A 6,700-nucleotide genomic window follows, 5' to 3' on the forward strand; every position below is an offset into this window, starting at 1 on the left:
AGTGTAAAACTATCTTCCAAATTGGTTTAATCATTATATCTTCCAACCAGCAATAAATAAAAGTTCCTGTTGCTCGACATACTTGGTAGGATTTTTAGTGTTGTCAGTTTTAGAACTGGCCATTCTAATAGGTGTGCACCAGTAGCTCATTATTTTAATTTAAATTCCCTAATGATATGTGACATTGAACATCTTCTGATATGCTTAGTCATCTGTTTTCTTTGATGAGATTAGTCATATTCAGGTATTATGCTCTTTTTAAAAATAGGTTGCGTATTTACTGTTGATCTTTAAGAATTCTTTGTATACTTTAGGTATTAGTCCTTTATCAGATGTTTTTTATCTTGTTCTTTTGACAGTGTCTTTTGCAGAGAAAAAAAAATAATTTTTAGGAGGTTCAGTTCATTAAAGTTCAGTTCTTGCATTTTTTTTCATTGATTATGCCTTTATTACTATATACAAAATTTATCAACATACTCAAGAGCATATAGACTTTCTCCTTTGTTGCTTTCTAGGAGTTGTGCAGTTTTGTGTTTTACATTTAGATCTATTATCCATGATCATGTGATCTACGGCCTATGAAACATTTTGAGTCAATTTTTGTGAAGTGTATAAAATTTGTATTCTAGATTCACTTTTTGCTCATGTAGATGTCTAATTGTTCTAGCACCTTTCTTTTTGATATCTGTCTCTCTCACTGCATATATATATATATATAGTATGTGTTTGTCTCACAGGTAAGTTTATTCACATGCAAGGGCAGCAGCACTGATACAATGCTCACGTTCTCACAACACAGACAGATCGATGCTCCATCCCAATAAATCTGGTTAATGATGACCATGAGCAGGTGCAGGATTGAAGCTTTCAGTTCTTTACTTCTTTTATTAGCACTTCTGATTTTATAAATTCTGAAGCTCCTCAACTCCATGGCTACCCAAATCTCCTAGCAAACTTGGGTATAGTAGAGGTTCATGGGGATCCAAATATTTTAAATCAGGTTTTAAAGCATCTTGACACAGGACCAGGATCTCAAGCAGCCCTGAGCCACAACCAATGACTCAGAAAAGTCACCAATAATTATATAATGAGAAACTCAATTTTTAGATCAAAACAGGTTTATGTATTATGCTCTTGGTTCAAAGTAAGATTTTTTTTCATTATTAAGTCTTCTAGAATTCCCAAGATTTGTTCAATAGAAGTTTCAGAAAAGTGAATAAAGTCAAAAGATGGATTGGATGATTTATTAAATAGAGAAAAATGTTTCAAGAGATGGAGCAAAACTGACATACCTATAATGAAACATAAGGGAAAAGGACCATTTTCTTGTATATAGTAGAAAATATATAATGAAAAATATAATTAAAAATTTAGAAATACAGAAAATAAATAACAACCAGCAAAAAACAATAAACATATTGCTTTAGATAATATTGGAAACAAGATTGAAGAAAACTTTTTTTTTTCTTTTTCAGCTGCTCCCAGGGCATTTGGAGTTCCCAAGCTAGGGATTAAACCTGAGCTGCAACTGCAACCTATTCTGCAGGTTCCACATTACTGGATCCCTAACACACTGCACCACAACAGTAAGTCTCTAGAAAACTCCTTGAAGTTCGTGTTTTGTAGATAAGTCATTTAGAATTTTAAATTCTACAAACAGTCCAAATACTATATGAGTGTGAAAAAAATAAAATTATCTTCAGTGATATAAAGACTGAGGAGCTTTGGTACCTGAAAAGCACATCTGAAAGAAAAACAACAGAAAGTTATTCAGTGGGAGTTCCCTTGCAGTGTAGTGGGTTGAGGATCCAGTGTTGTCACTGCAGTGGCTTGGGTCTCCACTGTGGCATGGGTTCAATCCCTGGCCCAGGAACTTCTGCATGCCATGGGCATGGCAAAAAAATCGCTCAGCAAAATAAAAATAAATGAACAAAATTATTTTTTCAAAAATTAAAAAAAAACAGTCATGGAATTCCCGTTGTGCCACAGCGGAAACGAATCCGACTAGGAACCATGAGATTGCAGGTTTGATCACTGGCCTCGCTCAGGGGATTAAGAGTCTGGCGTTGCTGTGAGCTGTGGTGTAGGTCACGGCGCGGCTTGGATCTGGGGTTGCTGTGGATCTGTCATAGGCCAGCAGCCACACATCTGATTAGACCCCTAGCCTGGGAACCTCCATATGCCACAGATGCGGCCCTAAAGTGACAAAAAAACAAAATAAAAATAAAAAAAGAAAAAACAGTCATAAGCAAATCAATAGTACATAAGGGTAAGGCTAAATTAAGTCAATTTTCTTATTAAAATTATACTCAGGTTTTTTTTTGGTGGGTAAGCTCAGAGTATTTGCAAGAGAAACACTGAAACATTATGAAAAATGATTTAGAATGAAAATGCGGAAAATAGAAACACCAGAAAGAAATACTTACTATAAAAGTATTTATATCAGTTTTAATTTCAATACTACAAAAGAGCAAAGGAAAATATACTAAAAATAGCATATTGGATTCGGTAGTTTGCGTGATGGACTAATGGATGTACATTTTACAATCTAACTATTGAAAAACTTGTATATATCAAATATTTTATAATTTAGAAATGCAAATCAAATTGTAATTAAATATCACTGTAATGTAACAAGTTCAAATGCATTTTCTTTTATATAATTCTTGAGTATTAGTTATGTGCATATATATGTCTGTGTATGATTTTGTCTTAAAATTGAAGCATGCACATAATTTTGCTTTGTGGACTCTTAACATATTCCATATTGAGAATTCCTTATGGAATTAAATGACTTTAAATATAATATTAATAACAAAGAAACTTTCCTTTATTTGTTAAAATCATAAGCAATATAATTACCCTCTTTTATAGAGGCCATTGCATTGCTTTTAATGTTTTACATTGACTTTTTTCTACTAAAACAATAAAAATCTCTTTTTATTTATTTATTTATTCATTTTTGTCTTTTGTCCTTTTAGGGCCGCAACTGCAGCATACGGAGTTTCCCAGGCTAGAAGTCTAATCAGAGCTGTAGTTGCTGGCCTGCTCCAGAGCTACAGCAACGCCAGATCTGAGGCGCATCTGCAACCTACACCACAGTTCACGGCAACGCCGGATCCTTGACCCACTGAGCAAGGCCAGGAATCGAACCCTCAACCTCATGGTTTCTAATCAGATTCATTTCCACTGTGCCATGACGGCAACGCCTCTTTTATTTACGCATTTGAAATTATTTTAACTTTGTAAATTTTTAATAATCCTTAGTGAATAAAATAGGGTATTACATTTTAAAATAGGAAAAATGACCCATAGATACATAATTAACTACATTTAATCCTTGATTTAGAGACTTCCAGAAATACAGCTTTAAAAAAATACTCAAAAGTGCAATTATACTGCATACTTTTTTAAAATTGTTATGGTTGCACCCATGGCATATGGAAGTTCTCAAGCCAGGGATTGAATCTGAGCTACAACTGCAACCTATGCTGCAGCTTTGGCAATGCTGGATTCTTTAACTCACTTCACCCTGCTGCTTCAGAACCCACCTCCACAGTTACCTGAACCACTGCAGTTGGAATTTTTATTTATTTATTTATTATTAGAGCTGATTTACAATGTTCTATTCTGTTCTATATACACACATATATATATTATATATGTATTATATATCTTATATATATATATATATTCACACACATTCTTTTTCTTACGTTACCCTCCATCATGTGTTTATTAAAAGTGATTGAATATAGTTCCCTGCGCCATACAGCAGGACCTCATTGTTTATAATAGTTTGTATCTACTAATACCAAACTTCCAGTCCATTCTACTCCCTCCCCATCCCCCTTGTCAACCAGAAGTCTTTTCTCTACGTCCATGAGTTTGTTTCTGTTCTGTAGATATGCTCATTTGTGCCATATTTTAGATTCCACATATAAGTGATATCATATGGTATTTGTCTTTCTCTTTCTAACTTCACTTAGTATTAGAATCTCCAGTTCCATCCATGTTGCTGCAAATGGTATTATTTTGTTCTTTTTATGACTGAGTAGTATTCCATTGTGTATACATTACAGTCAGATTCTTAACTCATTACACCACAACGGGAACTCCCATTTTTAAAAAAGAATGTTTTAAATATCCAAGAAATAGTTAACTGTTTTCCCTCTTTCTATTTATTATTCTTATTTATCAATTTTTTATCTATTCTTAATCCAATTTATTTATTCCTACATATACCCGAAGTGGCACAATCTAAATGAAGTCATTGATTACCTGGACTCAGGCAATCAGAGGCTTCTCCACCCTTGCCCTATTCATGAAATGTGTTTCATTTTTTTCCCCTTCTGGAAAAACTGCACCAAGGATACAAGCTTGAGATAGTGCTGAGTTTTGTTGGAGAGTATATTGAGACCTCTATATCAACTTATAAGATTCTGGTGGGCTATGTGAAGCCTCTTGTGGCTGCTCAGAACAAGTCTCATAAGTAAGTTGCCTAGTTTTTTTAACCTGCTACCTACTAAGAGCAGTGGTCTGTCTTTTCCTCTGTTCTCTAATTGCTCTCTATATATGAGGACCAGTTGTGGACCAACAGGCTGACTTAGCTGAAGTACTTCCTCCAGCAATTCTCATTGTGAAGATGTCCGGGTGTAAATTTTTTTCATCCTTTTATTTCTAGGAGTCTATTTAGGCACCACTCTCGTGATTGCTAATTTGGCCAGATGCATAATTTTCAGTTTAAAGTGATTTATTTTCCCTTCATCATTTTAAAAATGTCCCCAGATTCATTATCATAGTGACTCATTTTTTTTTCCTTACTTTCAATTCTGAATTACCCAGGAAGAGGTATCTTTTTTACCAATTTGAACAACACCGTGTTGAACAATTTTAATATATATGCAGTAATATATATGCAGAGGTCTTCCTTCTATTCAAGATAATGTTTCTCTACAGCTTTAGTTTTATTTCTCTATTGTTGTCTTACTCTGCTTCTGTATTTTAGAGTTTCATTTATGTTTTTGTTTTCCCTACTCTAATGTTCATTTCTTAATTAACAATAAGTTATTTTTCCCTTTGTGGTAAAGTTTATATATTTTTATTCTAATTCCAATTGCCCTTATTTATTCCTTCCTAGATGATCTGTCCAGCACTGAAAACTTTACCTTGTATAATTTCCATACAAACTATTTTTAACTTCAACATTTCTATTTGAATTAATCTTTGTTTTCTTTCTCCTCCATAATTTAATATTATACTTGACATTTTAAAAATGTATCATTGATAAAAAACATTATTAATTCTTTTTATGTGAAATTAGAAAATAAGTTATTTTTGTTCTCCTAACTTTTTTATACATATTCTTTTATTGTAACTGTTTTATTAACAGAATAATAATCATATTAATATAAATTAACATGTGGTAGTTTATATTTAAAAATCAAATAAATTTTGTTGAAAATGATTTTAAGTATTATTTTCATTTTTAGTATTTACTTTGAGGTGATATTTTCAAAATAGTTTGAACCTTATTTTGCCTATGAGTGAATTCAATACTCACTATCAAAGCTTTCATGTAACCACATCTTGCATTTTTATTTGTATTTATCCTTTTTTAGTACTTATTTTTTTCAGAAAAGATATATTGTTATGATACCTTTGATTCTTTGAATGTCTCAATATTATTTTGTATTAACTACAGACATAAGAATTTTAGTGGTAATAAAATCATAGAATTACATTTTTCCCTCAGTGATTTGTAGCCATTTTCTCCAGGAATTTTTGGCTAGTCAGCCTTTATTGAAATAAGATTGGTCCATGCTTTATTTTTCTTTATAGAAGTATCCCTGTTTCTGTTTTTTTCTCTGGTTAGGTTGATTGTCAGATTTTAAATTTAAATTTTGAAATAGATTTATATACAGATATATATATATATATATATCTGTATATAAATATTTTAAATTTAAATTTTGAAACAGATTTATATACAGATATATATATATATATATATATATATACACCCACACACACACAGCCACACACACATATATATCCATTTTACATTATAATTAGGTTTTAAACATGATGTGTTCTTTTAATCACCTTAATGTGTCTATTTTCATGCCCCAGAAAGAAATCTGGGTATCTGACCATTCACATATTTTTGGTTGTTCTCCAATTACTAGTCCAGTCATACCCATGCTTTAGCTACTATAACTGTAAGACAAAAATCTTTAAATTTCAATAACTGATTCCTAATTCATATAATTTTATTTGATATTTAGAAACTATTTTAAATAATAGAATGGAGTAAGACAAATGATTTTGAAGATTATAAATTTGGGGGAAATGCTGCTTATAGTTATGGTGACCTTTTATACAACTGCCATATATAATACCCATGGAGCAATGATGCTTAAGAAATTCTTATATTTTATATTTATAATTACATCTGAACATATAAAGAAGGCTGATTTTTTCCTGGTGGTTTTTTTTTTCATTAAATTTTGTATTATTTCCATCTTTACAAGCAATTAAATGGAGTACTTAGTGTACAAGTCTTACAAATGAGGCAGCTTTTAACAAAAAGTAAGGATTATTACCTTTGTTAGATTTATGGTATTTGAAGATCAAACACACTAAATCCATGAGATTGCTACAGAGAGAGCTAACAGTAGTATACAAGCTGAGTCCATGG

At 31.8% G+C, this 6,700-nt stretch overlaps 1 pseudogene; it reads right to left on the reverse strand.

Moving 5' to 3' along the window:
• Positions 1-830: 830 nt before the first annotated feature.
• LOC125126813 (ATP synthase subunit ATP5MJ, mitochondrial-like) lies at positions 831-1,012 on the reverse strand (annotated as a pseudogene).
• Positions 1,013-6,700: the final 5,688 nt, after the last annotated feature.

This window comes from Phacochoerus africanus, chromosome 5 (genome assembly GCF_016906955.1).
Source record: "Phacochoerus africanus isolate WHEZ1 chromosome 5, ROS_Pafr_v1, whole genome shotgun sequence".
NCBI classification, from domain to species: Eukaryota; Metazoa; Chordata; class Mammalia; order Artiodactyla; family Suidae; genus Phacochoerus; species Phacochoerus africanus.